Source organism: Gossypium raimondii, chromosome 2 (assembly GCF_025698545.1).
Source record: "Gossypium raimondii isolate GPD5lz chromosome 2, ASM2569854v1, whole genome shotgun sequence".
NCBI classification, from domain to species: Eukaryota; Viridiplantae; Streptophyta; class Magnoliopsida; order Malvales; family Malvaceae; genus Gossypium; species Gossypium raimondii.
In genome coordinates, this window is record NC_068566.1 from 13,292,869 (window position 1) to 13,311,079 (window position 18,211).

Below are 18,211 nucleotides of genomic sequence, written 5' to 3' on the forward strand. Positions count from 1 at the left end.
ATGACAATCCACGTGTATGCCACGTTAGAAAAGTTAACAAACAATAATTTTTCCATCCATTTTGGAGTGATTTGACAAACAACACAAATTTAAGGGCTAAAAGAGGAAAAATTAAAAAGACTAAATAATGTTTTTATAAAAGTAGAGGGCCAAATAAATTATTATAGTTAGAATTAAAGCCAAAATAAAACCAACTCAATTAAGTTATTTTGGGTATAACATAGAACTAAGTTAATTTGATTTAGGTTAAGTTAGCATTTCAATATATTTTGGCTTAGGTTTAGTTCACTGATTAAATCAAAACAGAGTGCAAATGGACGAAAATCAGAATATAATAGCAAAACAAATTCATCTATGGTAATTAGAATTGGAGAACTATGGCACATGATATTAAGCTCCAATTTTGTTATTCAAACTTTGTCAATAATTTATGTATTTATACTATTATTTATGGCTGAGTGGATGTCATAAATTAATTAGACATCAATTTAATTAAAATTTACTAAATGAAACAAGGGTATATATATTAAAAGAGTTATATAGGTAATTTATTTTTTTTTTTAAAGTAGTCTCCTAAGAGTTTGAACTTGAGTGTACAAAATTTTAAAGTTTTTTCTTTTAAATTTAATAATATAAAAAAATAATTATTTATCAAAATAGTATAGAATTTAATATTTATCGAAACAAAATGAAAGGAATAGTAAAAGCTGAAAAATAAAACCAAAATTGCCATTGCTGGTGACGATTACCCTCTCTTTTTGATAGGTCGGGCATCAGTCTGATAAGGCACGTAATCTGTATTCATGGTTGCAATTTAGGATAAAAAAATCATCTCAAGATCCCCAATCACCATTCACAATAGTGATATAGTGTCAAATTTATCAAAATAGTGTCTAAAACATGCCATTCCGATAAATAATTTTCAAATTATGTTATTTTAATGATTACATTTGCTATTATTTATATAAAAAGTCTCAAAATCTATTTAACAAATTTGTATACATTTTATTACCTTATCAATAATAATTATTTTTTTCAAAAACTATTTTTAAATTTATTTTATTTTATTTCTTTCACCCAGATAGTGAGTGTACCATTAGACTAATTTAAGTTTAGTTTAAATAAATTACTTAAAACTAATTTAGATTAAGTTGAATTAGGAGAATTTGTGTATTTTCTTATATAATTTTAACTAGTTTTATTATTTGTGCAATGCACGGGTTTACGTAGTATATAAATTAATTATAATCCTAAGAGCTATGAATATCTGTCAAAATTTGAATCATACGTAAATTCAAATAATTTAATACGTGTAGATGGCAATATTGATTATAATTATAAAACGATTAATACATCTTTAATTAATAATAGTGTAAATAAAACTTGTATATATATGTACGAGTTTAATTGTATTTAAATTAAAAAATATATTTAATTAATTCATATTTTTATATATAAAATATTTACAAATAACCATTTTCTGACTTCTAGTGCACTGTATTAAAATCACCACCATTTATTTGCAAAATTTTAGTACTACTGCAAAATTTTAGTACTAGTATTGTATTATAATCACCACCACTCATATTTATAAATAGTGAAAAAGTAAGCAATAGGAGTATTCTTTAGTCAATATGAGATTAAAATTAACTTTTAACGAAAATAATGAAGAAATTATCACTTATTTATAAGATAAATTTGAGATATAGGAGTGTTCTCTGGTCAATGTGGGATTAAAAATAATGAAGAAATTTACACTTATTTATAAGGTTAATGTGAGCATGTGAGTGTTCTCTGGCCAATGTGAGATTAAAATTAACTTTTAAGGGATTAAAATTAATTTTAGTGAAAATAGTGAAAAAGTGAACTATGAAAATATTTTTCTAGTCAATGTGGGATTAAAATTAGCTTTTTAATGAAAATAGAGAAGAAATTGTCACTTATTTATAAGGTAAATGTGAGATATGAGAGTATTCTCTAATCAACGTGGGATTAAAATTATCATTTTAATAAAAATAGTGAAGAAGTTGACACTTATTTATAGGGTAAGTGTGAGTATAAATGTGAAATTAAAATTAACTTTTAAGAGATTAAAATTAATTTTAATAAAAATTGTGAAGAAGTGAGCTATGGAAGTATTTTTTAGTTAATGTGAGATTAAAATTGACTTTTATTACAAAAATAGTGAAGAAATTTTCACTTATGTATAAGTTAAATGTTAGATATGGGATATAAGGTAAGCCAATGTGGGATTAAGATTAACTATTTAATTAAAATAGTAAAAAAAAACAGACACTTATTTATAAGGTAAGTGTGAGCATGGGAGTGTTCTTAAGCTAATGTGGTATTAAAATTAACTTTTGAGGGATTAAAATCATTTTTAATGAAACTGGTGAAGAAATTGTCACTTATTTATAAGGTAAACGTGAGATATGCGAGAATTCTCTAATCAATGTGGGATTAAGATTAACTTTTAATGAAAATGATGAAGAAATTTACACTTATTTATAGGGTAAGTGTGAGCATGAGAATGTTCTCTAGCCAATATGAGATTAAAAGCTATGAAAATATTCTTTAGTCAACGTGGGATTAAAATTAACTTAATTAACTTTTTAATGAAAATAGTGAAAAAGTGAGCTATATAAGTATTCTCCACTAATGAGAGATTAAAATTAACTTTTTTATAAAAATAGTGAAGAAATTAATTCTTATTTATAGGGTAAGTGTGAGCATGTGAGTGCTCTCAAGCAGATGTGGGATTAAAATTTACTTTTTAAAGGATTAAATGTAATTTTTAATGAAAATAGTGAAAAAGTGAGCTATAAGAGTATTTTCTAACCATTGTGGAATTAAAATAAACTTTTAATGAAAATAATGAAGATAGGTGGTATGAGAGCTTGTAAAATTCTATTGAGGATGTTTATCAAAACTTTTAGATTGAAAAAATAAAGTAAAAAGTAGTAGTTTTAGGTTTTTTCCAAACCAATAAAAATATTATTATTTCTCTTTTCACATGTATATGGTTATAAATAATGTATAAATATTTGTAAATAAAAGTTTTTTCTCATAAAATTCTTCAGAGGAACAAAATCTAGAGAGTTTATGAAAATAGTAAAGAATTTTACAATTAAGGTAGCGTTTGATATGATAGAAATTGATAACTTTCCTAAGTTAGTTGAGTGATTTAAATGTTTGGTATGTTAAAAAAATTGTACTTTCTTTAAAAATCTAACTTTCCTATAAACATGGCAATGTGGTTCCATGATAAAAGGTGGGAAGCTACTTTCTCATGTAGGTTGGAAAGTTAAAAGGATATTAAAGACAAAATTAACTTATTTTATTTTGGTTTACAATACTAATCTATTAAACATTAAAAAAAGTTATTACTTCTTTTCCAATACCAACTCTCTTGTTATTTCAATTGATTATTGGAAAGTAAGTTTTAGTTTTCTACTTTTATTTCCGATATGCATTTTAATCATCTACATAGTATATTGTTTGCATATTATATTTATTTTCTATTGTTTTACAGTTTTCCGCTTTCAATATATTGATTGAAGTTTCAATTTCATTATAGTATTCATTCCAAAACAAGTTTTGTATGTTCAGAAAATACATGCAAGATAAATTCAAATATTTATTTCAATTAAAATAATACATTAAAATAATAATTTTAAAATTTTCAATTAAAATATTATTAAATATTTAATCCGAGATTTATTACTAATAAAGTTTATTGTAAAATATTAAATACATGAATATTATTTTATTTAATAAGGGTAAATTTGTAAATTATTATTACATTTTTAAGAAAGTATTCAATAAACCAAATGTGATAATGCAACTTTCAATGAATTTTAATTAGTATGTTTCAATGTAAACCAAACGTTGTAAAGTAACTTTATTAACAATTACATTCAATAGGAATCACAACATGGTAAAGCACCAAACACTATCTTATTTATAGGGTAAGTGTGAGTTATGAGATGTTCTCTAGTTGATGTGGGATTAAAAATTAATTGTATAAAGAATTGTCGCATGTCAACAAAATAGATATGCAACATGTCAAAAAAATAGGTGTCCAAATTAGTTGGGGTCTTAGACCATGTAATATATATTATTAGTTTATTTTTTAGAATGAATAAATGTGATATTTTTTCAAAGATGATATATATGAACAGTGGCGGATACAAGGAGGGGCAAGTGGGGGCCACTGCCTAGCTTTTTAGAATTTTATATAGCACCCCGTTTAAGATGAACTTTATTACATTAAACTCCCTGAAATTTTAAATTCTACCTCCAAACCAAAAAAAAAAAACACCAACCCTTTTTAAGGTTTAAGTATATATCTGTTTTAAAGCTTCCAAAGGATGCTACAATAAAAAAGAACAAATCATCAATTTTTTTTTATAAAATATTGAGTGGTTGCCATTGATATTTTAAGGATAAGAACAGACTACATGGGTGACACATGTCCTAATCTGTCAATCACCTTTAAAACAGTGAAAGACCCTTAATTAAAGAAAATGCAGAAACCAAAAACTCTTCCTAAAAAGACTTCAAACGTAAAAAATTAAAATTAAAAAAAACTAAATGACTCATTCCCTACTACTAGAAACCCTAAAATAATTTATCATTAGAATAAATTAAACAAAAAATCAACTTAATCCATCCTAATTATTGAAAAAAGACCCCTGCAGCTCAAGTTTTCAGATAACCCACCCCTTGATTCTACTACCGTAGAAATCTCTTTAGTTGTTTTGTATAATTGATGTCCTCGATGGTGACTTCGTAGAGAGTGAAATTGCCGGAGTCCCTTTATTCTATTTTTCTAACTCATTTCAAATACTGATCAGATCTCTTCCAACCGCCGATACCATATTTGGAGGAGCCTCCTCAATCCAAACCCTTAGTTCTGTCCATTATTTTCCTTTTTTCTGCCATCATATGTGTGACACCCCAAACCTGGCCAGGACGGACCATCCCAAATTCGAAGCGTTACATTAGCCACCTAAGTGACTCTCCAGCCAACGACCTCCCAAGACACACCCCAACCTTATAACACCTTAATCTTATCCATTTATTAGTTATTTATTAATGCGAAAGCAATTTGTGAACCAATTTAAACTTTTTATGAGTAATTTCACATAAAGGTATTTTTGTCATTTTACCCCCTACAGTTAAATTAACCCGAATTTAGATTTATACATTTACCAACACTCTTTTAGTCAATTTATGTAAGCCCTAAAAATTTTAGCTTAATCTGAGTTTATTTTCTATGTCTAATTCAAGTTTTATCATTAAGGACTAAATCATAACAATTTCAAACTATCAGTACTATACCCGAATATTAAATTGAGTGCATTTCTAACAAATTTTATTAATTAAAAGTCTAATCCTAAAATTTTATCAAATTTCCTTATCATTTAAGGCTCTAATTAGACTTATCAAGTTACAGGACTAATTTGTAATTTAAACAAACTAGAGAACCAATTTAAAAAGACTAGAACTCGAACCCCCAACAGTCCACTGCATTTTTCTGTGCGAAAAATTTGATTTTAAACCCGATTTTGAGCATATTGATGGCCAATTAAACTCGATTTAGCCACAAATTAATATCATGGATATTCATACACCTTCAATCTAATTTATTAACACCAATTAAGCCTCAATTAAATAGAATTAAACATTCAATTTTATGCATATCACCCATCGGTTAATTCAAACAAGTGGCGTATCTTAGTCGCTAGTAAACCACTCCATGGAAACTTCATTTAAACAATGGTTAGTATAAACATCATGCCTCACACATTGTGTTATCAATCACCATGTTACCAAGCAACAATACACCGTAAATTATTCAATAATCAAGCTCAAACATGCATATATGATATTATAAAATCATCCAAAATAAAAAATGTCCAATGTCCAAGTCCAATTACAACCAAAATTAAACTAAGTCCCGGAAGTTCCACAATGCCCGATTAACATCTCTAAAACGTGTAACTAAATCTCTACCAAGCCTTAATCTCTTGGAACTCTCTTGCTCGACTCCTCAGCTCCTTAATCCCATTGGTTAACTGTACGAATGTGAGGGTGTGAGCTTAAAAAGCTCAGTGAATGTTAATAAAATGACGAGTAAATTAGCACTCAAATCATGCTTAAATTGAAACCAATCAAATACAAATTTTCAATCACAATATCAATCCATAATAGTTCAATGTCATATGCTAAACCATGTATCAAAAATCATAATTAATCATGGCATATAATCATCAATTTAGTATATAAAATTTCATACATTTATATTAGCTTATACAATCATGGCTTAATTGGGTGATCATACATCGGATAAACGGATCAACTTACTCCTAATCAAAACCAAAATCAATCTCGGATTGAGCGGGCCCAGGCCACACGCTCCCTTATATCGCCTCAAATCAGTCCAGTGAGTGGAGACACAAGCTCAACACTCACTTATCTACTCCAAATTAGTCCACCTAAAGCCTCATTCCTCACAAATAACATATCAATATGGTGAGTACTCACAAATCCTATGGCATGCCAACTATATCCAATGGATCCACCATACTATAATGCCAATATAACAAATCAATCATAACATAATTTCAGTCAATAATGTTCAATTTATAGTGCCAAAATGCATATGTGAATCACGTAACATAGCCATTTTAACATCAAATTAAATCTAGTATACCAATTACCTATTACCAATGTTCATTTATCAATTGAAATATCAACATACCATGAACCAAAAACTCCAGCATGCTTGCTTAGTTCACCATTATAATCAATCAAATCAAGCACATAAAATCACTAGATACTCACTTACCAACACTTAACAAAAATTTTATCACTTAAACATATATCAATAATCTTGCAAAATTAACCAACAAAAACTCAATTAAGTATTTGCAATCAGTAATTAATCATCCAATTAAGCATAAGTGAGGGTCAATTTACCAAATCTCCCTTTAATAACACTCACCACACGACTAACTCAACGACAACCAAGTGATCAACAAGCAAATCCAAGCTTCAATTTTGATTAGCTCAATCCTCTTCAAGATTCGAGCTTCAACAGAGATGAAATTCTCACTCAAAGTTACCTTACCGGATTTGTATCATCAAGTTGAAAACTTGATTCCTCACAAAATCGATCACTCCAGCCCTCCTAATCACTTCCAAACATCAATACGAGACCAAATAAACATAGACTAAGCATCAATTTCACATTTGAATCAATTTCACAAAAATTCAAAAAATCAGTCCATGAAGATGATGAAATTCGAATTTCTTTAAATTACCTTACAAAACATGTTTAATCTTGATAAATAAAATAAAAAATCTTCTAATAGATCCATTTTTAGTTGGAACATCCATTGATTTGTGGATTTCCTCTCAAAATTCAAGATCCACCATTAAAGCACCTTAAGCTTTTGAAGAAGACATTGATAAAAAAATCATGTTGTCGAAACCATTTTTTGTAAAAAGAGTCGACTTTGATTTTGAAAATGAAAACGAACATGGGAGTCGCCACCGATCATTTTTATGAGGTGTGATCGGGTCACCTCGAAACGATTTAATTTATTAAAATAATAATTTTGGTCTACAAAATTCAAAAAAAAATGGGTTCTGGAGTCGGTTACGTACGAGGAAGAATTAGCACCCTCATAACACCCAAAATTGGTACCTAATTGATTAATTAGTGTCTTAGTGTTGAAAATTTAAAACTTTGAAGAGACTTAAAACATGATCCTTTGTTAAAATGTTGAAAAATTTCGAGAAAGGGTCATATTTCACGTTAATCGAGAAAAGAATTATGTCCTGTAAGTTAAGATACAATATCTTAAATTCCCGATACTAAAACACATACCGAAAGATTTACTTATTTGAAAGACATTCGATTATCTCAGTTTTAAAAAAGACCATATTCCGTAAGTTAGAACTTGATCTTTTATTAATTCCTGAGATTATCAAAAAATTTATGTTTTAAACAAAGATTCGTATGTTCGAATTTGTCGAGAAAAATTGAAACCCCGTAAGTTAGGGTATGACCTTTTCGAATCAAAATACTTATTTTGAAGTCATAATTTATGTAACGAGTAAGATTAATGTAACACGAATTGGTAGAAATAAAACACAGGGTTAACATGCATAGAGGACTAATAATAAACGCGTCAATATAAATAACAATAATACGAGCAAAAGTAAAGACAAGATAAGTAAATAAAAAAACAAACTAATTAAAAAAGTAAATAAACAAATAAAACTAAAAAAGTTTAAATAAAATTGAAAATAAGCAAATGAATAAAATAATGAAACTATTAAATAAAACAAGTTAAAAGTGATAATAATAATAATAATAATAATAATAATAATAATAATAATAATAATAATAATAATGATAATCCAAATTTTGAAAGTATAAAAGATAGAAATAAATAAATGAATAATAAAATGACAAGAATAAGGGTAATAATAAAAATAAAACAAGTCCATGAAAAATAATAAATAAATAAACCAAAAATAAATATTAAATTAAATTAATCAGTTTAATAATATAAAAATAACAAAAAAGGACTAAATTAAAATCAGAACGGAATTTTGGGTAAAAAATGAGAATGAAAAGAGGGTGAAGGACTAAATTGCATTGTGCAAATAACAAGGAGGACCAAATGGGAAATTCTCCCTTGTCCTTCAAAACGCACAGTTTAAATTTAGACCAAATTGAAATAAAAAACAAAGTTACGCGGTAAAATTAAAATATAAAAAAGACCAGGACTAAATTGAAACTGGTCGAAAAAGCGGAAGGGCTGAAGCAAGAAATAGTCTATTTCTGTTTAAAACACGCGGATCCCAGGGATATTGGGTCAAGTCAGATCGGGTGTCCTCAAAACTATGTTGTTTTATCCCCCCCATCTGTTACAAAAAAAAATGGCTTTTATAGCCGATTCATGTATATTTTTTTTATTTGTATAAACTGCCATTTCTTTTTCCATGTTGTCATTTCTGTTTTGGCGTTTACAGGCGTTGATGGAGGGGAGCAGGTGGTGGCAGAGCAGGTGGCGCGGCGACAAGTGGTCAGGGGTTAGGTGCGGCAGTGGCAGAAGGACAGGCCTAGGTGCGGCGCACCTAGGGTTTTCCTTCTCTTTTTTTTTTCTATTTGGGCTGCTCGGGTTTTGGGCCCTTTGGGTCTTGTAACTGAATTAGGTTTAGTTTTGGGCCTTGGGGTTTGGATCTTGGGCTTATATTGTAAAATTAGGCTAGTGCTGTTGGGTTTGGGTTCTTATTGGGCCCCAGGCTAAATTGGGTTTGTACACATGTAATTTTCACTCAAATCATGTAAATATGCTTCTAATCATCATAAAAATAAGTTTAGAAATAATAATTACCTTTGATTCGCTCTGAATCCTTTTATTGAAAATCTTGATTCAAGAATCTTGAGAAATTTCAGAATATTTTTGACTACTTTTGTGAATAATTTTGGGTGAAAAGAGAGTATTTTGAGAATGAAATTTGTTGAATCTATTCTCTAATGATAAATCTTTAAAACCATGCATAGAAAACGAATTTTATAGCTCTCTAATCTGATGTAAATGGTGTGAAAAGTAGACTAGATGCATTATGTTTAAAGCTGAAACAACTCATCAGAAATTTAAAAATTGGGAAATTTGTCCAATGGCCACTCCCACATTTCGCTTACTTTACCAATTGATCATTTCCCCCCAAAATTCCAAATTTAAAGGTTTATTTGCCAAATAAGTACTCCAAAATTTTCCTTATTTTACAATTAAATACAATTTAATTAATATTTAAACTTAACTCAAATTAACCCCCAATGAATATTATTTTAAAATTCTTTTTTGACCCAAATTAATTATTTTCACTAATAATTATTTAATTATTTAAAATTAATTTTCTAAAAATATTTTTATTTTTCCAGATTATTTTTTAATTGATTTTAGATGAAATTGACCTCCTAAATTAAATAAAAAATACTATTAACCTGATAAATTCCTAAATTCATGCTCAAAATCTGAAAAATATACCCGAAACTACTAGACTCGATTTAGGGATATTACACTATGTGTCGCGTCATTTTTTTCGCCCCACAAAATAGCAAGTAAAGCTTTCAAATCTATGTTCTTTCTTTTATTTCCTGAATAATCGCTACAATTCTCGATCTGTTCTCATTTCTTGTTCGGATTTTTTGGATGATTATCAAAGAGTCCCCTCCTATTGCCAGATTGTGAAACCCCAAATCTTCAGCCATCGTTACTACTTGTAGACATGCTATCGCCTTTGTCGTTGTTGCATCGGCTACAAAACTATTCCGGTAAGTGCATGTTGTCGGTATAAATCCCTCGCAATCTCTGAATATGATTCCCATCACCAAACGTAGCGTGTTTCTATTATATGCTGCATCGAAATTGCGCTTGATTTCATTTGTTCTCAGTGGCTTCCAAATAATATGATTCTATCGTATACTTGTTGAGGTTTCTAAATCTATGTGACTACTCTCAACTTGAAATGCTTTAATAAATGCAATTAGCCTAACTACACTCTGGTTTTCTCCTTGATGATAAACTTAATTTCTTTAGTACCATACTGCCCATAGAGAAATTGTTAAACACTTGTATTGTTCTTCTTCCATATTGATAAATAGATTTGCTAACCATATTTTTCATTGTTGGCCTTGGGGACTGGGGGAGACATCTATCCCTACCCCTTGCAGGATATTTTTAACAAATGCATAGTCCCAGAAAATATGGCTTATCGATTCTTTCGCTGAGTGACATAGTGGGAAATTGTTTATTACCCTCAGTTTCCTAGACTAAAGGTTGTTAAGGGTAGGGATGTAATTATTTACTATTTTCCACATTTTAATTTTGATCTTGCTTGCAATTTGTAATTTCCATAGTCTGGTGTAGAAATTCTGTGAAATCGTCAGTTGTATCAGTTCTTCCCTTTGAATTTGTGTTGTGTCTTCTTTAAGCAACAATTTGTATTCGCTTCTTACTGAGTATACCCCTGTATTATCACCCCTCGAAACCCTGATGTCCTTGATGTTGACTCCAACAATTGGGATGGTTGGATTCTGTTTGTTTGCTCATCATCCAAAAGTTCTCTTAGGGCTTCTACCTTCCAGGTAATCTGTTCAAGATTAATTAGGTCTGCTATTGATGTGAAGTTGACATTAATATTCTGCCTTGTAATTTTCCCTTGTCCACGTCCTGGAAGCCAAGCTTCGTTCCAAATATTGATTGATATTGTCGTCCCCTGCTCTCCATCCCAATCCTGCCTCCAAAAGCCCGTTAGCGCACCATATGCTCCTCCAGGTAAATGATGGGTGAGATCCTAAACTTGCACTAAAAAATTCGCTATTTGGATAATAACTTTCTTTCATAACATGAGCAAATAAGCAATATGGATCCATAATTAATTTCCACCCCTATTTTGCAAGCAAAGCTATATTAAACTTAGCCAAGTCTCTAAAGCTTAATCCTACTTGCGCTTCCGGTTTGCACACCTCCTTCCATTCACACCAATGGGTCCCCTTCCCTGTTTTAGAATTTCTCCATCAAAATTTGCTAATAATATTTTCTAATTCTCGACGTAGGGTAATAGGCAATAAGAAACATTGCATCGTGTAAACTGCAATGGCTTGTAAAACTGATTTGATAAAAACTTCTTTTCCTCCGAGCTATAATTGTCGAATACTCCAATTTTCAATACATTTCGAAAATTTATCTTTAAAATTTGCGAACGCTTCTTTTTTCCATCTTCCTATCATGGTTGGAAGACTTAAATATTTTTTCGAATTATTCAAGATTCTAACTCCAAGATACGTGCCAATTTGCTCCTTACCACTGTTCTGCACATTACTACTAAAGTATATCAATGACTTATCAAAATCGATTAGCTGACCCGAGACCCCTTCATAATAATTTATTATTGACTTAATAGCCCTCGCCCCTTCCATACTTGCTTCCTCAATCAAAATGCTATCATCCACGAAGAATAGGTGGGTTAATGATAGTCCACTTCTCCCTACACGTACCCCTTTGATAATTCCCTCATTTTTTTCCAATTTTAGTAGTGATGAAAAAGTTTCTACGCAGAACAAAAATAGTTATGGCCTTGGGGGATCCCCTTGTCGGTTTAAATTTTTCTCCTCAATCCCTATTAAACAAGACTGAATACTCCACTATTCGCACACATTTCATTACTAAATCCTGCCATTCTTCACAAAATCCCATTCGCCTCATTACTTGTTCTATGAAATTCTACTCCACCTTGTTGTATACTTTACTCATGTCTAATTTCAGCACGAATTTACCTCATGTTCCTTTTTTCTTTTGTTTCAAAGATTGTAGAATCTCATATGCAATAAGCGCATTATCTGTGATCTGTCTCCTAGGAACAAATTCTGCTTAACCAAAGCTTTAGTGATGATTTTGTACGCAACATTGCAAAGGCTAATCGAACTGAACTATGTCATACAGTTTGGTTGATCCACTTTTAGAATGAGCACTATACTAGTATTGTTAATATCTCCAATCTCTTTCTTTGTATTTAAGATTCTAAATAGTAACTAGAAATTTCATCTCCCACAATATACCAATATTTTTGGTAAAATAGTGCAGGGAACCGTCCTTACCTGACGCTTTTAAAGGTGCTATGTTCTTTATTGTCGCTGTCACTTCCTCCAAGCTAAATTCTTCTACCAGTGCCTTGTTCATATTTTTTTAAATGCACTTTGTAATACCTGATAACACTCTATCATTATTCCATGTATTCGACGAAGAGAACAATTATTTGAAATAATCAGTTACCACCTTTAACTTATCTCCTTCATCCACGACCCATTCTCATTTTGGCCCTTTTAATATTTTCACATTGTTTCTTTTTTTTTTTTTTTTCCATTGGTTTGCAAAGTTGTGAAAAAATGATGTCTTTCGATCCCCAAATTTGAGCCAATTTGCCCTTGCTCTCTGTTACCAATAAATTTCTTCTTTATCAGCTTCCAGATATAAAGCCAATTTAACTTCCTCAATTTCTGCAAGAGTTTCATCGTCTGGATCAATTAAATGCAGCTCAATTAATCTTTTATTTAGTAAAGTTTCCTCATTTCTTTTATTAGACATAAATCTACATATCTCTTCATTAAGCACTTCTCCTAGCATTCGAAGCTTTATAAGCACGTTCCCCGAGTTCCCATTCCAAAAATGTTTGATTCATTGTTCACACTCGTTTTTTATAATCCAGTTCACATTAAATCTAAATCCCTCTTTCCTCTGGTTCTTGGATCTATTGCTATCAATCCCCAAATCAACCAAGATCGAATAATGATATGGTATTGCATGTGTTAAATGTTTTAAGGAATACCCTAGAAAACTCTCCCACCAAGCTTCATTCACAACTCTTTTGTCGAGTCTTTTACAAGCACTATTTTCTGGCAACCTCCCTCTTTCCCATGTATACCATTTTCTAGAGAAACCTAGATCATTAAGATCACAATCCTCCAATGCTTTTATAAATCGAGCCATGTTTCTGTCACTCTTTAAATGGCCACCCCTTTTCTCAAAAGAAAACATTATCTCGTTAAAGTCTCCCACAACCATCCATAGTAGATTTTGATGATACCCCAAACTCCTTAAAGGGTCCAATTTTCACTCCTTTTGTGTTCCTCCGATGCACCATAAAACCCTATGAGTCTCCAAAACAACATTCATTTTTTTCCATGATTTCCACATCGATATGGTTCGCTGAGAAACTTTTCAACTGCACCCCATATTCCCCTTTCCATCCAATTGGCAATCCCCATTTTGATCCAACTGCTCCTACATCAATTCTGTTACTAAAACCACACTTTTCTCAAGCTTTTTCCATTCTCTTTTCACTCAACTTTGTTTCTATTAGAAACAAAATCTGGGGCTGTACATGCCTCGCCTTGTTCTAGAAGCGGTTAACTGCCCGTGGGTGCCCCAATCCATGAACACTCCAACTTAAGATTTTTATTGCGTCTGGTCGGCACGCTTATTAGTGGTCGTTGGTCGTTCAATAAGTTGAATCTATGCACCCAAGTTCTCATCCCTATCTAATGTTCATGGCTTGTTCTTTGCTTTTGTTTTTTCTTCATAAAACTCAATTGGATTGTTCTTCAGTACAGATTCCTTTTGGCCCATTGACCAATCTTCTTGTACATCTACATTACCATTTATTCCTCATTTGTTTCAAAAGTTTATCTCCATACCGATAGAGTTACTGCCCCTTTGAGTTCTGCTCGGCACACCTTCCCTTAGCCATTTACTACCAGCAAGCATCTCGTTCCTTGATGGTGCTCTTAGAGAAGAATTCCATCAAAAATTTACTTCTTGGATCCCGATTGTCCTCCTAATCGGGCAGAAGCCTTCCCCATAACCTAATTTTCCATATAGGAAGTAGAACAAAATAAGCCTCTCATATTGAAAGTAGGCATATCCCTCTCGTACTTGTCTCAAGGCCAATTTTTTCTTTCTTTTTAAGGCTAATCTTACATCAACATTCACCCTAAATCACATGTACCTTCGTTCCCCTCTTGAAATCAATGCAGCATCATATTGAATAAATTGCCCCATAAAATCCCCCAATTGCCTTGCTAATCCCTCCGATATTACCCCGAATGGTAGATTATGTACTTGAATCCAAAAATAAGTATGATTTAGGGGAATTTGCTTTTGATCTTCCTACGTAGCCAAATGATGAAAAACTATAAGAGTACGTTTGGTTCGCTGTATTGGAATAGAGGCGTAATGGAAAAAACTAAAATGACTAGAATACCCTTAGCATAAATTTGTTTGGGTAAATGATTATTGTTATTGTTATTTAAATTTTAATAAGATTATTAATATCAATAATAAATAATTTAATCATATTTAAACATAAATATTATTAAATATATTATAATTAAAATATATAATTTAATAAAATTCTTAATAATTAATATTCTTATATGAATTTACTCAAATCATAATATATAATACTATAAAATATAATTTGAAATAATTAATATTAAATATATTTTAATTAAAATATATAATTTAATAAAACTCTTAATAATTAATATTCTTATATGAATTTACTCAAATCATAATATATGATACTATAAAATATAATTTAATATAATTATTATTAAATATATTATAATTAAAATATATAATTTAATAAAATTATTAATAATTAATATTCTTATATGAATTTACTCAAATCATAATATCGATACTATAAGAGATAATTTGAAATAATTAATATTAAATATATTTTAATTAAAATATATGATTTAATAAAATTTAAAATAATTATAACTAATAAATTTTCTTATATGAATTTTTATAATTTAAAATAATTATTATTACATATAATTTAATAATGATATATAATTTCATAAAATTCTTAATAATAAAATGTTCTTATATGAATTAACTAAAATCAAAATATAACTCGAGTGTCATATTCTGCATAAACATAATTAACTTATATTAAGAAAATGTTAGATGAAAATGAAATTCTACATCATAATCCATATGTTGTATAGTTTTACAACATCAAAAAGTTTGAACATTGATTTTTTATGGGTCAGAAAGAAATCTTCTGACCCATTCCAATCGCGCAACAGAAGGTAAACTAAAGAAAACGATCATTTAAGTTGGATGTTGTGGAATTTTAAGCAAAGCTCGATACCGCTGATCGTCAGTTAAACCTTCAATTTCCCATAAGGTTGAATATAAATTTGAAGCTTTCTCTTCCATCTTTTGATATTCTTCTGACTTCTGCTGAACTACTACCTCGGGGGCAATACTCCTACTGATTTGATCACCAACGGCCTTGATGTTTTCGGCCAATAAAGTGGCAGCCTCATCAAATGAAGAAGACATATCACGAGCATCAGATTTCTTCTTCCTCTTGTTTGAAGAGGAGGAATCCCCTTGGTCTCTATCTCGTTGCGGCTCCGCAGTAGAAACATCCATGTCATCCAAAGAGATGTCAGCTTCGCAGTCATAGAATGAGTTTCTTTCTTCATCCATACCTGTAGTATGTACACCCTCAGCATTTATTTCTTCAAGAACATCAGCAGCTGTTTGAGCATCTTTCCCAGTTTCTTGATCTCTTGCGTATATGGTAGTAAGCTGGTCGTAGTAAGGGAAACTACGATGTCTGAATTGAGCGGCTTCTTTGTGACTCTAAAAAAATGAGGAAATCATATTAGTTATAAGTTTGGTAAAAATAAAGATAATAAAGACTTGAAATAATCTTACCTTTAAATAGGAGTCCCAAACCGCATCTTCAAAGAACAACGAGTCATTTATGCTCGTCCCAACCAAAACCGCTATTGTTTTGGCCATTAAGCATGTCATAGACGATTGACCACTCCCTTTTAGTAACCTAATCTTGATTCAATATTAGGTTTCGCCTTCAACATTGTATTTGGTAAAACCTTTTGTAGCATTCTTTCCAACTCATTTAAATAACCGGCTTTGAACCCGTATCGAGATTAAATGTTCCAACATTGTGCAGTCCACCATGCAGAAACCAATGTCTGCATCTTCTTCGAACCCATTTTCTTTTGGTTCCTCGAGAAGCTTGAGAAGAAGCATTTGGTTCTGGAACACCTGACACAATTATCTTAAGAACAAAAAAAAAACAAATTATATTAATTACTATTTTAATATCATGAATCAAAAGGTGAACACTTTATAAAATTATAATTGCTACTTCAATATCATGAATCAAAAACTCCATACCACAAAAAATTTAAAATTATAACACAAACTATAATTTAAAATTTAAAATTTAAAATTATAACACAAAAAATTTAAAATTTAAAATTTAAAATGAGAAGAAATTAGATTATAGTTCAACAAGTTTAGTACAATACAAAAATCAATACAAAAGTTTCACAAACTAATTTCTAGATGCTTGCCATTCATCAAACATTTGGTTCGCTAGTTCCATCCACCAAGTAGCCCAAGCATCCGATGGATGAATATTTGTGATATTCGGTTCATCGTCATCCACCACATTAGTAGGTAATCCTTCTCCCACCTCCGTTTCAATGGGATCAATACTCATATGGGTTCGAATAAAATTATGGAGCAAACAACATGCAATAATAATTCTATTGTGCACCCTTACAGGATAGAACGATGGACTCCTAAGTATTCCCCATCTAAGTTTTAATAACTCGAAGCATCTCTCAATAACATTACGTGCTGAGGCATGTTTCATATTAAAAAACTCTTGCAGAGAACTTGGCTGATAACCCTGACGCCACTCGTTCAAATGATATCGTTGTCCTCTAAAAGGTGCAAGAAATCCCTCACAATTTGTGTATCCAGCATCAACTAGATAATAACAACCTATAAAATAAAATTGCTACTTAAAATGATTAATTCAGCACAAAAAGTTTAATCTTAATGAACAATATCAAAGTCCTCTAACTATCCAATTTACCATAAGGAACAATTAGTCCATGTCTTCTACTAATGGCGTCTCGAAGAACCCGTCCATCGGCAACTGAACCTTCCCAACCAGGAAGAACATAAACAAATTGCATCTCAGGTGTACAAACACCTAGCATATTTGTCGCTATGTCACCTTTTCGCGTTCAATATCTAGGTTTATCAACTGTTGACACTCTAATCTTGATATGGGTTCCATCAAGAGCACCTAAGCAATTCTATATCACATGATATAAAACCTTGAGTTAGAATACTAATTTAAATCTAAGTCAACTAAATGTTATACAAGCTATATATAAAACTCAGTCTAATACCTTAAACCATTTCCACCTTGTGTCAGAAGAATCGGCTGTAATTGGCTTCGGCTTTTTAAATAACACATCTTGTAAGCGTATGACAGCATTTAAAACACTATGAAATGCTCTGCTAATAGTTTCCCCAGACCTTCTAAAGTGATGCTTGATAACTCGATTTTTCAGGTGATGGGAGATGATATGTAAAAACATTGCTACTTGTTCATCAACAAGCATGTTTCTTGACGACTTCAATCCCCCTATCGATTCTAACATCTCACATAGTTTAAAAAAGGCAGTTCTATTCATCCTAACTTTTGTTCAATACAAGTCTCATCACTAGCATATACAAGCCTTTTCACATAATCCCGTTTTGCATAAAAATCTAAGGTA